This window comes from Biomphalaria glabrata, chromosome 4 (assembly GCF_947242115.1).
Source record: "Biomphalaria glabrata chromosome 4, xgBioGlab47.1, whole genome shotgun sequence".
NCBI classification, from domain to species: domain Eukaryota; kingdom Metazoa; phylum Mollusca; class Gastropoda; family Planorbidae; genus Biomphalaria; species Biomphalaria glabrata.
In genome coordinates this window covers 38,842,078-38,861,618 of record NC_074714.1, presented here as the reverse complement: position 1 = coordinate 38,861,618, position 19,541 = coordinate 38,842,078, and the positions used below count along the sequence as shown (strand labels likewise).

The following is a 19,541-nucleotide window of genomic DNA, read 5'->3' as shown; positions in this document are numbered from 1 at the left end:
CGTGAATTAGCCACTAAATGGCCGTGTCATCTGACCAATACCAGGTGAACTTGAAATTAAAAGTGTTTATTCTACTTTGGCCAGCCACTTCGCAAAGTGCTGGGGAATCCTTGGCCAATGTCCGACGTGCTAGTTTAAGACTTGCCGGCATGTAGCACAGCTGTAGATTCCTGTGAAACGACGGTTGGCTAGCTGTGACGATAATTTTTAGTTTGTCTGCTCTATGTTTTAGAGACGGTACGGCCATGGAACTGCCTCTGCCACTTCTTTTTATTATTTTGACAGAGGTTTCTTTTTTGGGTATTAATATTATTATTTTTTTTACTTTTGAAGCAAGACGTTTTGTCGTTAAGGTCGTTTTTGATGACATTTGAGCAATAATTTTACACACACAAAGATGTTTGTAATTTATGGTATCTCCAAGTAAAATATAAAAAAACAAATTGTTTGCGTTTCTTACACCTCACCTATCATTGAGTTTGGAAATGGGGGAAGGGAAGCATGTCAATATCATGTTCACATGTAGAAATCTGACCTATCACAGTATACAATATGTATTCATAAATAGTTAAAACTTGAAGGAGTAGAATGTATAAAAAAAAAAGCTTATTGCAAAACTATTTGTTTTTCTTTTTTAATCAGAGCTTCTAGCGGCAAAACGACTGGCACCAAAACGGCCCCCAAAAAAACAACTCGCACCAAAACGGCTCCAATAAAAAACGATCTGCACCAAAACATTCAGAACCATCGCTCGTGTTTGTATAGATTTCTATATGCATGTTTTCGGTTAGAAGGTAGGTCATATTACCAAAAAAAATAAAGTCACGTTAGAGACTGTTCAATAAAGCTGACATAAATAGGCTAAACAATGGTAAATAACAGTTCTTATACATACTTTAAACAGTCGCGTCTTCACGATCACTGACCGGCGAATGCTGCTTAATTCGAGATATTCTTAAAATTCATCTCGTAGTAACTAACAATGATAGAAAATGATTGAAGCATTATGACAGATTTCGTTAACGTATGTTATGTAAGATATTTTTTAAAATCTGGTTATGACCATTTCTTGCCGACTTTTGCGGATTGTTCTCAGCCATTTATCGAACTTGATGACCAAATCGTGAAACGGCCAGAAATGTTCAAACGTTGTCGATTTGGCCGATTTCGAGCTTTGGCCGTAACACACACACACAACAATATATATATATAATGATAAGTTAGATATATAAAATCATATATTTTCATTGCCATATAACAACACAAAATTTACAACTTGAACTTACTTTAGGGTGATTGATAACTTATAGGTTTTTGAAGTCTCATAATCCAACGATCCCGACAATTGTAAATTGTTACTTGATATTACAAATGGCCCACCGCCGTTGTTTTCTAGTTTCAGAGTTAAAGACTTATTGTCTGGGTTGGTGTACTCCAGTTGTACGATCACGAATCCAACGGGCTCATCTTCTTTCACATAGAACACAGAGCTATCATTTACGTTGGAGAATTCAGCTGAGGAAAATAGGGAAATGTGTGTAGTTCAGGCTAGATCTATCTATCTATCTATCTATCTATCTATCTATCTATCTATCTATCTATCTATCTATCTATCTATCTATCTATCTATCTATCTATCTATCTATCTGTCTGTCTGTCTGTCTGTATGTCTATCTATCTGTCTATCTATCTATCTATCTATCTATCTATCTATCTATCTATCTATCTATCTATCTATCTATCTATCTATCTATCTATCTATCTATCTATCTATCTATCTATCTATCTATCTATCTATCTATCTATCTATCTGTCTATCTATCTATCTATCTATCTATCTATCTATCTATCTATCTATCTATCTATCTATCTATCTATCTATCTATCTATGTCTTTTTCGTTTGAATGTATGTATGTAGGTTTATTTATTTCTGTCTTACCGCCGCCTGTTTAATTTTTTTATTATTATTTTAATTATTTCACAAATACAACAAAGTATAGCTAGAAGTGTAAACCTCGGTGTTTGCTTTGCACTGTAGCTAGACTAGTAATTTTCATTCCTGTATATTTTATCTTCCAAAACTATTTCCCAGCGGAAGTGACTATTATAGAACTTGAAATAGCTAGCTTTTTGTTGTATCCGGTGCACAGAATAAAGGAAGTGTCTAACTCTACCTTTGTTTGGCGAAGGGCCCGTCTCTTAACGGCTAGTTCAAAAAAATTCCAATCTTAGAGTATCGTAATTTAAATAAAAGAAGGGATGAAATAGAATGTGAGGTTTGAATTTCTTTTGAAAATGAATTCGTTTGATCAACTACAATTAGTAACTTGTAAAAAAAAATGGAAGTACCCCTTTCAGACATTGCGATCTATAGGAAAGATGATGTAAAGGTCATATGCTTCTGTGGCCTTCGTTAACGAGGGTGTCATGTGGCCAGCACAACGACCAACCGCCTTTACTTTTCCCCAACTAATATCAGGTACCCATTAGAGCTGGGTGGACTCAGAGGTACCCTAAAATCCCGAAATTTATAATCGTAGTCATCGCCGGGATTCGAACCCGGAACCCTCGGTTCGGAAGCCAAGCAATTTACTAATCAGCCACCGCGCCTAAAAGTAAAGTTCCCCTTTCAGACCTTGAAATCTATAGGGCAGATAATGTAAATGTTATCTAATAAGAAAATAATTGTAACACGATCCCTAGAAGGACTTAAAGGACAAGTGATGATCCCTGAATCTACATAACATGAGTTTTAAAGACTCTCAGTTAAAAAAAAAGAAGTTTATTAAGAGCTTGTATAGATGATAACTTGGATTTACTTCACAGAAATTAGTGTGCGGAGACTAGCTTTCTTATAAGAGGAAAAATAAAATAATTGAAGGACATGTTGCTTAGTTTCTGCTGAAATACTGCAGACATCAGACAACCTTACAATATTTGGCGAAAGTTAAGGTAGTTAGACGTTGTGTTGGCCACGTGACACCCTCGTTAACCGCCGGGCATAGAAACAAATAACCTTGACATCATCTGCCCTTTTGAGCACAAGGTACTTTTTTTTTATTCTACTACAGACAACTAGGCTTACATGAACATAACATTCATTGTGTGCATTATATATAATTCTTCTCTTATCTTCAAATCTCTTAATAAGTAATTTTATATTTTCCCCAGGTGAAATTTAGTAGCTTTGTAAACAGCAAGTCATTCGTGACTTCAAAAAAAATGTATAGAGCTTTAGAACTATATGTATGTGGTTATATAGGTATGTGGGTATGGGACAGTTCAATTTTTGTACACATTCTAACACGCTCTGGGGATTCCATAGAAATTCTTAGACGCTGTGAAATACCGTTTCTCTCCCATTTTTCCCCTACCACTGTCAAATAGAAAGCATCCAGCAGTTTAAAATAAATACAACTTTTCTTTTTATCCTAAAATCGGTCCAGAATAGTCACAGCTTCATTCAGTACAATTCAAGTTCTCATAGAGAACTGCTTAGCAGTCTCAGAAAAAAAAATTAACTGGCATAGTTTAAAATCTTTAGATTTGTTTTGTTCAAACCTATTCTGGTAATGAACTTAAGTGCCCATTTTTAATAGCATTTCCTCAAATTACATAAAATGCTAATAGATAAACCATAGACTATGAGATAAACCATATGAAATTAAAACGATGCAAATTGTTAGATCGTTGAAGTCTGAAAGTAAAAATTATTGAACAAAACTATGGCGCATTCTATTTTAAGACTAGGCCATGTATTCTAGGGACTATCAATATCTCAAAATATGTTCTAATATTTATAGTCATCAGTGAGAAGGTTAAAATGGTCACTTTAAAAGAATAAATAGCACTTCACAAACAATTAGATACAGAAGCTACTACCAGCAATGTTAGTGTCTAGGGTTAAAGCACTATGATTGGTAGCTTGAGTAAAAACGTCATGAAATAAAAATATCAAATAAAAAATATTAAAACGCATTAAAAAAAATATGTTTATCTTTTCAGGAGGTGAAACGTAATGATAACGCTCGAAAAATGGTCGATATAAATTGGTTCAGCTAAATCTCGTCACACTTTACAAACAAAAGTTGCCTTTTTACAAAAACAGCAAACAAAATCATCACTTCAATAAAAAGGCGGCCAGCAAAAAAAGAAACTGCACGAGGGATCCTTCAGCTAAACTGGTCTTAATTAATAAGGGGATATAGACCTAATGGTCAGTGAATGGAGTTTTAAAAAACGACTATCATTGCAATAACCTATATAACAATATATCTTCAACAACACTATCATCAAAACTGAAGATATACACACAGCATTGTTTCGGTAATTAAAATGATCGCATGTCTCAATTCATTTTTTATACGATTATCTTTACTACAACGCATGGGTGCGCGCACACACTCACACACACAACCAGCTTCTTTGTCCTATAGTTTTTAAAGACAGAAAACCAATGGTCTAGAAACTACCCCCGCACCCCTACCCCAATTACTTGACGTTATATGTCAAAGTTTAAATGTATTCCCCCCCCCCCTCTATCTCTCTCTCTCTTTAACGCTGTTAAACTAGGCTTATATGATAACTCTCTAAGACTGAAGTTCAGTATTAGATGTAAACGTACTTCTATATAGGCCTAACATAATCAGGCTTCTATGCTTAACTAATACTATTCGACATAATAAGATTGAAACGTAGAGATTGAATTAATACTTAGCTTGAGGATTCCATGAAAAGAATTTACTACACATTCTGTAATTGCAGACTTCACACTGTCATTTCAAACTTTCACCATAAGAAACAGGAAATGCATATTTGTATCAAGCGACACCGCCATACAAATGTACTTTACATTTTTTATTTCTTGTCTATCTGTTACCATCTACCTATTAAATGCGTATTCACCAGGAGTATCTTAACTCTTTTATCCATAACCAAGGACCATGTCGAGTATGATAATGTAGTGGTGGGAAGGAGGGGGAATGCATTTGGTTGATAAATCTTATTTACATTACACAATAATTTCAGCAAAAGTTTCAGGTGTAAAAAAAATGACGATACATAGGATATAAGTCACTAAATAAATAAACCTCCACAGAATAGTACATTATTTTAAAGTCTTTACTTATGCGTGGAATGCATTTTATTGGATTTCATTGTACTCTAGACTTTCCTGTCTTGCGAGTTTCTCGAGAATAAAACAAACAATTGGAAAGATTCTGGACTGGATTTTATGGTGGAGAAAAGAAAAAAGAAGGCGAAGAATTTTTTTTTATTAACACTATGAAGTCCTAAATCAATTTTTTTTGTGTGGGGTAAGAACGGAAAAGAGAGAAGATTTTAAAGAAAAAAAAAAGGTTTTATTCAACAAAGAAAGCAGACGACGAAAGTGTCTATAATACAGTATCTCTGGATTGAATTTCTTCTGCTTCTTCGTTCTCATTTCTCATGTTGGAGAGTTCAGATCAGTAATCCTGAGATGAACCGCGCAGTGGTTTTCTAGATCAGGCAGTTCACCGTATAGTTTCTCTTCTATAAGAGGGTTTCGGGGTCAGAGTCTTGTTCGGGCCTCTTGACAAAGTATGCAGTTTTGAAGGACATGGTCAGCATTCTCTGGTGATGTTCCACAGGGGCAAGTTTCGACACTTTTAGCTTCCGGAACATATGCTGTGTCCGGATTTTAGGCGAAAAATTATAGGTTTGTCATGTCGGAAAAGCTTATTATAGGCGTCCTTTTTCTTGTAATTGGGATGTGAGCTGGTCCGATTCTCATTTATTCTACTCTTTATCATTCTCTTTATTTCTTTTGGGTAGAGAGGAATTTTCATTTGTCTGTTCATTCTTCCAACTTTGGCCAGTATGTCTGTTTTTTCATTGCCTTCTAATTCAATGTGTGCTGTAATTCATCGAAGAACAGATTCTTTGCTGTTGATGTTACGGCTTACAAGAGTTTTACTGAGTTGCTTTATACGAAGTATCCGAGTTTTCTGGCTTTGAAAGACTGTTTTGGTATCGGCGAGTAAGGCAATCTGGCTATTTGGTGTACATAGGTAGCTTACTAGTGTGGTAGCTGCTAGTTCAAGTGCTCGCCTTTTAGCTCTGTGGCTGTTTGAGAGACCGCCAGTTGCAATTGGCGTTTCTAGTCTCTCTCCATTGGGTTATTCGATTAGTATGCCAGCTCCTCAGTTTGTATTACATATTTTAGATGATTCGTCCGTGTAAACTCTGAACCATTGGTTGTTAGGGTAATGTTGTTGTTTTTTTCGAAAAATGTTCACTTATCCTTGAGTTTTGTTTGGGTGTGGTCGGATTTTTTGTTACGTTTTTGATGCTGTCTCTTATAGAAGGAATGAGAAGCTTTAGTCCTACTACGGAAGCATTATGCTGCTTTGTTGACTCAATAGTGATATTTTCTAATTTGGTCTTTCTTTTTAAGGTTCAGTGATTCCTGAACGAAATGAGTTCTTCTTAGCTGATTTTGGGTGCCAGTCATGTGGATTTTGGATTTGAGTGGGTGCCTCTCTAAGGTTTCCATTTTGTTGAATTGTGGCATTTCTTTTTCTTTTCTTTCATCCAAAGAAATAATGGCAGCGCTATCCTTCAGAGCTCTAATGGGTGTTGTTTTTATATCTCCTGTCATTATCCTTAGTCCTATATCTTGTATCTTATCTATTTTATGTAAGTTGGTTTTGGCTGCTGAGCCCCAAGCTGTGGCATCGTATTCTAGAATGGGTGTATGTCTTTGTTAGAATGTTGTGATTTAGGGGAGCTATCATCTTCTATCAAGCGCGTCCCCATTTGGCGGATAAGGGGAAAAAACTTAGATATAAGGGTTAGTTGAGAATATCAAATAAACAGCCGCGACCAACTGGTTTACAGTCATGGAGGTTGAGATAGGGTATTCCTGTGGTTAGGATATTCAATTAAACCATCTCAAAACTCCAGGGAAATGATTGCAAAAATCGAGTATTGTGCGTTTAAACTCTAAACCCGGGTTGATGAAGCTCGTTAACTAGGGAGAGATCCATCTAGGAGTGACAACTCCGAAATTAAACAACTGTTGCTTTGCAGATGATCTTTACTGATCGACCCTTCATCACTCACTTTTTAGCTTCTGAATTCTAGATATAGCAACTTTAATTATTTTCTCCTTTTTTTTTCATCCTTTAATCATAAGGCAACCAATTGATGATATTAGATAATACGAACCATCAGTTCCAGGCCTAGATGGAAAAAAATGCATTTTTCGAAGGCCCAATTGAATTCCTTTCCCAGTACTAGATTTGTTTAAATAAATAATAATAATTAAACCATGGTCCTAATTGTGGCATTAATATTTATATTGAAATGTAAACTATAATAAAATACAGTCATAAGTATATGAAGGAAAAAAAATTCTTAAAAAAACAAACAAATAAAACTTATATAGGGGAAAGAGATAAACGTTTACACCAATTCTCTCAATACTGTAAGATTTGTTTTTCTTTTTTCGATATGAAATAAAATTAATTAATTACCAATTACCACTAGTTAGTTAATTAAATGGTTATTATTTTTTTTTACTGATTTTGCCACGGACGATCAAAAGTCACGCAAAGTTTCACTTGACCTAAGAATGGTAAGTGAGAGAAATAACGTACTAATGTTACGTCAGACTAACGGAGTGAGTTGATATAAAAGCTTTGTTAATTAAAAATACCGGTTTAATGACTTTGATGATATAGAGTCATTGAAGAGCATAAATTATTGCTATCAGGAGCACTATTAGTAAATTAAATTCAAATATCTGGTATGGAGTCCAACCTGTTCTATACTTTGTAACATAATAAGAAAATATTTCAGCGCACAATTAGGTCTTAGGAAACTGTAGTAAAATAACGGGCAGCTTGTTTTGAAATCTTGCGGTAGGCTACTCTTTAAAAAAGTACTGAACCAGAGATCATTTAATGGTTGTTTTTTTTGTCTCTTTGTTTCAAATTAGAGTCAGAAGTTTGAGCGTCAGAAGTCAGAAGTTTTAAAATATATAGCGATGTCGTGATACCCATAGAATACATAGTGATGTTATACCTATAGAATACATAGTGATGTCGTTATACCTATAGAATACATAGTGATGTCGTTATACCTATAGAATACATAGTGATGTCGTTATACCTAAAGAATACATAGTGATGTCGTTATACCTATAGAATACATAGTGATGTCGTTATACCTATAGAATACATAGTGATGTCGTTATACCTATAGAATACATAGTGATGTCGTTATACCTATAGAATACATAGTGATGTCGTTATACCTATAGAATACATAGTGATGTCGTTATACCTAAAGAATACATAGTGATGTCGTTATACCTAAAGAATACATAGTGATGTCGTTATACCTAAAGAATACATAGTGATGTCGTTATACCTATAGAATACATAGTGATGTCGTTATACCTATAAAATACATAGTGATGTCGTTATACCTAAAGAATACATAGTGATGTCGTTATACCTATAGAATACATAGTGATGTCGTTATACCTATAAAATACATAGTGATGTCGTTATACCTATAGAATACATAGTGATGTCGTTATACCTATAGAATACATAGTGATGTCGTTATACCTATAGAATACATAGTGATGTCGTTATACCTATAGAATACATAGGGATGTCGTTATACCTATAGAATACATAGTGATGTCGTTATACCTATAAAATACATAGTGATGTTGTTATACCTATAGAATACATAGTGATGTCGTTATACCTATAGAATACATAGTGATGTTGTTATACCTATAGAATACATAGTGATGTCGTTATACCTATAGAATACACAATGATGTCGTGATACCTATGGATTACACAGTGATGTTCTACCTATAGAATACATAGTGATGTCGTTATACCTATAGAATACATAGTGATGTCGTTATACCTATAGAATACATAGTGATGTCGCTATACATATAGAATACATACTAATGTCGTTATACCTATAAAATACATAGTGATGTTCTACCTATAGAATACATAGTGATGTCGTTATATCTACAGAATACATAGTGATGTCGTGATACCTATAGAATACATAGTGATGTTCTACCTATAGAATACATACTGATGTTCTACCTATAGAATACACAGTGATGTCATTATGGATTTTTTACCGTGAACGAGAAGAACTAATAAACTCAAATTTTCATTTCTGCATTTACTTAGGAGTTAATTCACCTGAAATCTTGGTATTTAATTTCTTTAATAATTCACCTGTAATCTTGGTATTTAATTTCTTTAATACTTCCAGGAACATCTATTCATGCCTTGCGGAACAAAGTTTGTGAAACAAACATGTATTTTAGTGCTTTAAGAATGAACATTTGATCATAAAAAAGGAAGATGTCAATAAAGATCAGACTACTGTGTCTAAGATTTACTGCGAAAATCCCCAATCATATCCTTTCTTATAAATTTAAGATGTTACTTCAAAATAGATGACGATTACGTCCTACACGTATCCATATATCTAACAGGATGGCTGCCTGGTCGTGCGGTTTGCGCTCGGGACTGTGGTTCAGGTTTATCGATGGTCCTGGGTTCAAACCCTGCCCGCTCATATCCCCCGTCTTCCTGCGGGAGGTTTGGACTAGGAAGTAATTATCTTCAACTCTGAAGGAACATTTTTACAAACACAGAAAATATTATTTTAAACAATTGCAACTGATAAAAATAATCAAATTTGACATTTAGTCAACACTTAATAGATTAGAAAATGTGAGAAAAAAAATTATTTTGGTTATATAGCTACTAGAATCAAATGTTGCGGTGTACATCCTTCCAATTTATTTATAATACTTCATAGTGCACGGACAATTTTGATGCATTTGAGTTTTAAAATGAAACAACTTTCAATTTTCCTTAACGAGTGACAGTATTTCCAAATAATGAGAACCACTGATTAGTGTAGGCCTATCTTTCTTCTTCCTTTTTTGCTGAATGTGTTTGATACGTTTGTTTGTTCCTTGTTTGTTTATTTATCTATTGTTTACCCGTCCTTATCACTCCTTCCTCGATTGACTTCGCCATTGATACAGTTTTCACGGGGAAAAAAAGCGTATATTGTCATTTTAAAACGCGTTAGAGGCGAAAACAACGTGCAGAGCTGGAAAACGAAATTGAAATAAAAATTCTGGCGTAGCGGGAAGCCTGGGAGGCTAAATATAGGCCTACTAGGAAATACACAAAAAATACAGAACAGCAAAAAGTATAACATAGTGATCAGGTCACCGCTGTGACTTCTATAAAATGTAAAAGAAAATAAATCCTAAGGGTCGAGTAAATAAGTCTATTCAATATTAGATAACCCATTAAGTGAAGCACTTTTAGAATTTGACTCTTAGGTAAACAGCTCGCGAGTCTTACATACAGCCGTGGTTCTGTTTTTGTGTTCTGCTAAACTATTTTGAAGACTTTAGAGAATTCATCTGAGTAAAAATTTTCTTTAATGTTTCAAAAAAGTTGTAAAAATGTAACCTAGTTCATTATTCACAGAAATTGTTTTTTAAGGGTGTACATTAGTCATTTGACTGGGATTTATCCGGGAGGTGGGGTTAACTAAATAAAATTTGATTTGTTATAGGTCAAAGAAATTGTGAATATATAATATTTTCAACAGATTTTTATTAAATTAATAAAATTTTACTATTTCTACCATATGAACTGTGAATGGACCTTTTTTTTTTAATAACTTAACTGTATACAATTTAGCTCTTGAGATATGAAGGGAGAATGACCCTCGGGGGATTATGGGAACGACATGGCCTAAATTGTGCCGATGTGCCAAAAACCCAAAATATCAAAATATATAGGCCTATCATTATTCACAGTATAAGTTTTTGAAAGATAGGTCATTATTTACAGTCGTCATACAACAAAAAATGACAATTTCCTGCGTGATAATTGCCTCTTATAATGTAAATAATAAAGCAATATGTACAAACGTATTAAGATATTTTTTGTAATGCAACATGGATCAGTTTAACCTATCGCTTTTTGAAAGGACACTGATGGTCTCCGGGAAAGGCTGGCTGTCCGGTTGGCTAGTAGCTTATAGGTTTCAGAATGTCGTTCCAATATCAAAACAATATTAACTATTTTCTGCACGAGATCAAGACGAATGTGATACGTCTAAAATATACAGCAAGCAAAGTTAATTCTACTTATTTAGATCTAGACTAGTAACTTAGCAAACATCAAGGCTAGTCATAGAGTTAAGGTTAGAAGTCATAAAGTATAACTTTAGATTTAGATTAGTAGTAGGTCTATTGACTTGAGATAAATATGTCAACTATTCCCCATAGGATTGTATGTCATTTTATTTCAAAATTCCACGAATTCTAAGCAAGAAGTAACGAGGGATAGGTGCGTGCGTGTGTGTGTGAGAGAGAGAGGGGGAGAACCAGGAGAGTCAAAATGCAGGCTAAACTATTGAATTGAACCTTAGCCCTTTGTATGTTTCATGCGCTAGAAAGACGATAAGCTGAAAACACATAAACATACAAACACATAACTTAAAGTTCGATGGAAACTGTTGATAGCTGGCGTTTAATTTATCATAATTTAATCTTGTAGTCCCACTACAAGTTCAAAGTATTTAAGTTCTACTAGCAATGCTAATTATTTGACTATAAACTCAAGTAACCTACATTTTAGGTCTATTACTCCCACTGAACGGAATAATGTAGCGTGATAGTCAGAAATCATAATCGGTCGGATTATTGATTTATCGATTTGCAAATTAATTGAAACTGTATAGCATCACATATCGATCAGAGCTGTACATATAACGAAAGGCTTACCGAAATTTTCCCAGCTTCCCCAGCCCCAGCTCACGCGTCACCACTTAAAAGTCAGCGCTCTGCGTTGTAATTTGAGCTCCAGCGATGGTATAAAAATATATTGATCTTAAAGATCTATGGGTTTCTTTAACTATTGTTGTCAAAAATCCTTTTTTATACATAGCTTATTTTAACTGTATTTATTAGAAAATACATCTGTCTGTTTGTCTGTCTGTCTAGTAAACATTGTTTACACGTTTTTTCTCTTATTTCCCATTCTCGGATCAAGGTGAGACATTTCGCACAATTATTCATAGTCGATGACAATACATGAATCAATTAAAAAAAAACAACCAAAAAAACTAACCAAATTAATTAATAAATTAGTGGTAGTTAATTAATTTTGTTTTATATAGAAAACGGTAAGTATTGAAAGACAAGGCAGTAATTTTGTAGTTCTTCCCCTTAGATACCTTTTCTTCAGACGTATTTCTAAATTTATTTCTTTACTTTTGTATTTTGCATTTGACAATTTAATAGACCACCGTTTCATTTGTTTTTCTTTACCATTCTATCTAAAAATATATTAACGTATCCTTTCAGTCAGAGTAAATTTCCTGCTTATTTCATTTTTCTATAATATTGAAGTTCGCGTTGAGTTCAGCTGGAGAGAACGGGACAATTTGATTGAGACGTGAGGTCTTCTGTATGCACACAGCCTTAAAAGAACAAAGCGTGAGCTGTAGATAGCTTATTTAGTTATTGAACTTCAGTTGACTACACAAGAATGCCATCAAATGATCACAGCCGATTCGATCGACCATGCGGTTTCCATAACCATTTGTTCTAGCTTCCAAACACACTAACATTCACCCAGCGTATTTTCAACTGTTGACATTACAGCTGTGACAAATAACTTGATACTTGAATTCCGTAATGCAGTCAAAACTCAACATATTTACTACAAAATACATCCCTTGAACCCAGGAGGAATTCTTGTTGCTTTAGCTTAAAGTTTGTTCTGATACGCTGAGCCTTTCACGTGCTTTTAGTTTCCTACATGAACTTGTTTGCGAAGCTATTGGGGCGCGTTTATAATGTTCGATTGAGTGGCTAAGAAGTGCGGAGCCGCGAAAACTGAACAAAATAATTGGCAAAAATTTTTAACTTTGGCTATTAAATGACTACGTTGGGCAGGTTACCTTGAAAGAATGTCAGACAACAGAGGGGCGAAAATCGTATACAGGCAAAAACCAAAAGGCAGGCGACCCAAAGGCAGACCCCGAATGCGATGGATAGATGACGTGGAAGCAGATCTGAAGCAGCTTGGGGTTAGGGCGTGGAGACGAAAGGCCCAGGAGAGATCTGAATGGAAGGATGTGTTAAAGCAGGCCATAGCCCTCCATGGGCTGTAGCGCCACTGGGATGGGATGGATTAAATGAGTGAGTGTATCCGAGGAATATATATATAGAGAGAGATGGTGAGATAGAGAGAGGAGAGAGAGAGAAGATGGGTACTTGATCTCCATCTGCCTCAACTAGATTGCATTAAGCAAAACAGTTCACTAATTTGACCCGTAATGCGTTTTGATTTCCATTTAAATCAAAATAAATAATATACCTAGTTACTTACAAAAAAAAATAATTAAATCCATTTATACATTCACATTTCTCATTAAGTAGCATTTATTCCCCTTAATTCGATATCAAACAAAATAATTAATGACTAATAATCAGTAATTAATTAACTAATAGGTTACTTTTTTTTTTTTTTACTGATTCATGTCTTGCCAGGTACAATTTGTGTACAATGAATAATTGTGCAAAGTTTCAACTTGATCCGAGAATTTGAAATGAGAGAGAAAACAAGTTCTAAGCATTTTAACAGACAGACAGACACATAAAAAGACAAAGTTGATATAAGCTTTGTAAAACAAAATGTAGTACATCAGTCAACTTTTCGTCATTCAACATTGACTACCCGTCACGCTCTACTATTTTTTTTCACATACAAAGCATCCCAAAACCTTTGTATTCTATTCTAAGTAAACAAAAAAAAAATCTCTCGTGTAACTGACGCCCTTAACCCTCAGTGATATCTCGCCCTACAAAAAAAAGTTTGTCTTTCATTATGCTAACCCAATGATATCCCGTGGAGAGTGATGTTGTAAGGTATTGCTTTTAGAAATGTAAACACCCAGTTGATGGAGAAGGAATCCATCCATCCCAGTGGCGCTACAGCCCATGGAGGGCTCTGGCCTGCATTAACACATCCTTCCATTCAGATCTCTCCTGGGCCTTTCGTCTCCACGCCCTAACCCCAAGCTGCTTCAGATCTGCTTCCACGTCATCTATCCATCGCATTCGGGGTCTGCCTTTGAGTCGCCTGCCTTTTGGTTTTTGCCTGTATACGATTTTCGCCCCTCTGTTGTCTGACATTCTTTCAAGGTGACCTGCCCAACGTAGTCTGTTCTTTTTTATTTCGTTCACTATTGGTGGGTCTTCATATAAATGATATAACTCATGGTTAGTGCGTGTCCTCCACCCTGTTTCATCCTGTATGGCACCATAGATTTTCCTAAGGATTTTTCTTTCCCAAGTGTTAAGTAAATTTTCAGATGTCTTTGTCAGTGTCCAGGTCTCACTTCCATACATTGCTGCTGGTCTTATTATAGTTTTGTATATTATTTTCTTGGTTTTACTTGAAATCATTTTGCTCTTAAGTAGATGGTGGGTGCTATAAAATGCCCTGTTGCCTGCTGCTATTCTTTCCTTTATTTCTGTTACTAGGTCATTTTTGAAATTAATAGTACTTCCTAGATATTTGAAAGTTTGGACGTTTTCAAATTCGTGGTCTTTGATTTTGATATTTTGTCCCTCTGTTTGATTGTCTCTTGTCATTGTGATGTACTTGGTTTTACTGTCATTGACCTCAAGTCCTGCTGGTCGAGATGCTTCTTCTAGTTGTATGAAGGCTCTAGCGATGTCAGAGGTTTCTTTACCCAATAAGGCAATGTCATCGACATAAGCAAGGTATTGTAGAGGTTGGCTGTATATCGTCCCTGTTGGTTGTGGACCCATGTTTTCTCTCCTGAAGTAGTTAGTAATAGTTCCCCTTGTGTTTATGTGTATATTTCTTATAACCCTCTCCAGTGTTAAGTTGAAAAGCATGCAGGAAAGTGCGTCTCCTTGTCTTAATCCTCGTTTAATCCTAAATTCCCGTGAGTGTTCTCCTTGTATTATGACTTTGCTTTTTGAGTTGTTTAATGTCATATGTATAAGTCTTGTCAGCTTATTGGGTATTCCAAAATCCTGTAGTGTGTCATATAGGTATTTCCTTCTGATACTGTCATAAGCCATTTTATAGTCTATAAAGAGTTGGTGGATTGGTATGTTGTATTCATGGCATTTTTCTAGTATACATCTTAGTGTGAAGATGTGGTCGGTTGTGGATTTGTTGGGTCTGAAACCACATTGGTAGTCACCTAAGATTTCTTCTGAATATTTTCCAAGTCTCTTAGTTATAAGCCTAGACAGTATCTTATAAGTCACATTTAGTAGAGAGATTCCTCTGTAATTACAGCACTTTAACTTGGATCCTTTTTTGTGTATTGGGGTTATAAGAGCCGTTTCCCATTCTGTTGGCATTACTTCTTCTTCCCAAATTCTTGATATTAGTCTGTGTATTTGGGAATGTAAGTCTTTCCCTCCATATTTAATTAGTTCTGCTGTGATTTGGTCCTCTCCTGGTGCTTTGTGATTCTTCATGGTCCTAATTATTTCTGATGTTTCAATGAGTGTTGGAGGGTTCACTAAGGGATCTGGTCCCCCATGCGGCAGTTCATATTCTCCATTGTCTCCATCTTCAGTGGTATTTAGGATCTCCTCAAAGTATTCAGCCCATCTCTCAATGACCCTGCTGTTTTCTGTAATAAGCTGACCATCTTTGTTCTCACACATGTGTGATCTAGCTTGAAATCCGTTCTTTTCATCTTTAATTTTCATATACATTCCTCTCATGTCTCCCTCCTTTGCTAGTTCCTCAATTTTAGTGATCTTGGACTTTTCCCATTCCCGTTTTTTCTTTCTTACAACTTTTGTGGCCCTTCTTCTTGCTTCATTGTATTGCTGTCTAGTGTTCCTGGTTTCTCTCTGTAGCATTATCATTCGGGCATTGTTCTTCTCTTCTATAGTTTGTCTGCATTCATCATCATACCACCCTATTTTCTCGTTCTTTTGTTTAAATCCAACTACCTCTTCTGCTGTTCTTTTGATAGCATGCTTTATTATTTCCCAATGCTCATTTATGTTATTTTCGCAGTCCTTTTCTAATGTTGTCAGTTGTGTTTGGAGTGCCATTCTATAAGTTTCTGCAACAAGTGGATCCTTTGTGAGTTTTTGACTATCATATTTCTGTGCTCTCTTTCTTTGGTAATTGTGTATGGTACTTATTCTTTGTCTAAGTTTAGCTTTTACTAGTAGGTGGTCTGAGTCAGCATTAGCTCCTCTGAAACTTCTTACATCTAGTATGTCTGATCCATGTCTCTTATCTATGAGTATATGATCTATTTGATTCTGGGTGTTGCCATCAGGTGAGATCCAGGTTACCTTGTGAATATTCTTATGTTGGAATTTTGTGCTGCTGATAGACATTCCTTTTCCTGATGCAAAATCCACTAATCTTATGCCATTATTGTTGGTCTCTTCATGTAAACTTTCTTTGCCAATTATTGGTCTGAATGCTGGTTCCTTTCCAATTTTTGCATTGAAATCTCCTAGGACTATTTTGATGTCATGCTTTGGCGCTTCATCATAAATTCTTTCCAGTCCATCATAGAAGGCTTCTTTTGTGTTATCATCTGCATCTTCAGTAGGGGCATGAACATTGATAAATGATATGTTGAAGAATTTTCCTTTCAAACGTAGTGAGCAGAGTCTATCACTTACAGGTTTAAATCCAATGACATTGCCTACCATTTCCTTTTTAACAGCAAAACCTGTACCTAAGTTGTTAGTGCTTCTACCACTATAAAATATAGTATACTCCTTGGTTCTGAGAATGTCCGAGTCTTTCCACCTGATTTCCTGTAGGGCTGCAAGGGGTATCCTATATTTCTTTAACATTTCAGTAAGTTGGGCTAGCGCACCTGCTCTATAAAGGCTTAGCACGTTCCATGTCGCAAAACAAAAATCATGTCCTTTTCCAGGCCTAGGTCGTTTTCCGTTGAGATCTGTCCGGGTTTTCTTGTGTGTATTAGCTTTCGTAACAGTATTTTTTTATATGACAGAGTTGTTAGCCCTGTGCATAACCATCTGGGGGGCTGCCCCTTTCAGCTCTCTGGATAGCTGCCTTTATTTTCGGGTAAGGTGCCCTAGCCTTTGTGGATCCCTCCACTTCCTGCAAGGCAGCAGGTTTGATTTTGGTCCACCCCGGGTATTTTATTTCCCCGGTACCCACCATATCTGGAGGGCATTCCCCTATCCGCCACCTGGGGAGGCGCTCGATGGGAGATCAAAAACTCCACACGAGATGGAGAAGGAATACGTTTTGATTTCTATTCGTCCCACACAAAGCCGAGCTCTGCGTGTGTAGTGCAGTATGTCACTGTGGTGTTACTATTGGCCCGCTGTAAAATTGTTACTTGTTCGACGACTTAGCTGAAGATGCCTGGGCATGACGGCGGGTGTAAACATAACAAGCAATAGAGAAAAGAATACTAAGTTTATAAAAGGGATAGTACAGTTAATTACTTTCATTTGCAATTTGATCATTTAAGATGGTAGTGAGTCTGTGTCGTTGTTTAGATTTACCATATTTGCATTGACGCATTATTTAAAACGAGCCGACCCTCGGCGTAGCATACGCCGCTATTTAGTGACGGGTGGACACTTCCTGAAAGACACAGTTGTCCAAATGGGGTGGCTTTGGGCAAATGACTGTGTGCGTATGCCTGGAGAGAAATAAAGGCGCGGGTGCGGGCGGGAGTGGCGGGAAGAGGGTTAGAGAGTCGCATGCGTGCGTGGTGTCCCGCATGGTTGGGCGACGTAGAGATTATATATACAGATGAAGATTACTTGTTTTATCCCCCCCCCTCTTTTTTTCTGAGCCGCGCTCTCTGTCGCCGCGAAAGTTACGTGGGATAACTCTAGTCAGACTTGCAGAAATAAAAGAGTTATCTTTCTATGACTTTTTCATCAAGGTTAAAGAGTCGGCTTGCGTGCGTGTCCCGCATGATTGGGCGACGTAGATAATTATATATACAGATGTTAGGTTCTGATCAACACTAGTGTTTACTTCGAGGTTACTACACACTGCCTGACTTTATTTTAAAAGTTCTGTAACAGAGGTGCCCCCCCCCCCCTCGTAAGTGCTATATAGATCAACTCAGGCCCCATTTTACCCTCACTCGCATAGGGGAAAGTAGCTGGCAGCAGCGCCGGCCCTAACTATTGCGGGGCCCTACGCGAAACTGATTGCGCGGGGCTAAGTCTGGGTCATAATGTCAAAATAAAGATTCTTTATTAGAAAATACATTCGTTTTTGCAATTTACTGGAGGCCCTGGAAAATCAGGAGGCCGCGGGAAATCTGTTATAAGTTTTAAAATGGTTTTATTTAATAATTTTCATCTAGAATTAGCACGGTCCTATGAAAGTGCGGGGCCCACTGCGGCTGCATAGGTCGCAGTGGTCTAAGGCCGGCCCTGGCTGGCAGAGACTAAAAGAGACAGTTGGATAGCTCTCACAAAGGCTGTGGGTCAAATGTTTCAGACCCAAAGGAAAACCCTTATTGAAGACAGGCCCAGAAGACGAATAAAGACAAACAGATAGACCACCGGCGGACAACGGCTTTGTCTGCACGAGATGAGGAAAACTATGCAGGTCGCAACTGGGTTTGCGTAGTCATGTGAAACACCGCACCCATCATTAATCTTCGAAGTGGAAGACACGTCAAGTATTAAATGTGTCTATTATTTGAAAATTTACATATTTTTTCTAAGTTGTTTATTAATTATTTTTGTTTACAATCTCTTTAAAAAAAATTTGCGATCATTTTTTAGTGGTTTTTTTTTTAATTCAGAGTTATCTCCTTCTAATTTATGTCTATGATCTAAAACATTGTCTAAAAAAACAAGGTTTGGTTTTTTTTTCAAACTGGAATAGGCTGCATTGGGTAAAGCATGGAACTATATAAAGTTCGGTATCTGGAAATTTAGGCACCGGATAATTAGGCACCGGATATTTAGGCACCGGAAATTTAGGCACCCGGAAATTTAGGCACCCGGATATTTAGGCACCCGGAAATTTAGGCACCCGGATAGTTAGGCACCGGATATTTAGGCACCGGAAATTTAGGCACCCGGAAATTTAGGCACCCGGATATTTAGGCACCCGGAAATTTAGGCACCCGGATAATTAGGCACCCGGAAATTTAGGCACCGGATAATTAGGTACTTTTTGACAAGGCGGAAAATTAGGCACCGGATAATTAGGCACTCTTTAATTAGCGACCTTAATTTTGAAAGTAGTTTTAAAATGTTAACGTATATGTTATCCTTAGGCTATGGGCTATTGGTGACGTTATCAAAAAAAATAGCAACTATAACGATTCTAACTGAATTTTCATGATATAAAAGAAAAACAGACAAAACGAGGAAAAAAATGACAATCGTGAGAATGTGTGGACAAAATTACTCCGGATAAATAGT

General features: G+C 36.3%; 1 protein-coding gene across 1 annotated transcript in view; it reads right to left on the bottom strand.

Annotated features, from left to right (window-relative positions):
- Positions 1-19,541, bottom strand: part of LOC106079389 (protocadherin Fat 4-like) — a 207,697-nt gene that overhangs the window by 122,836 nt on the left and 65,320 nt on the right. The window lies entirely within an intron of this gene.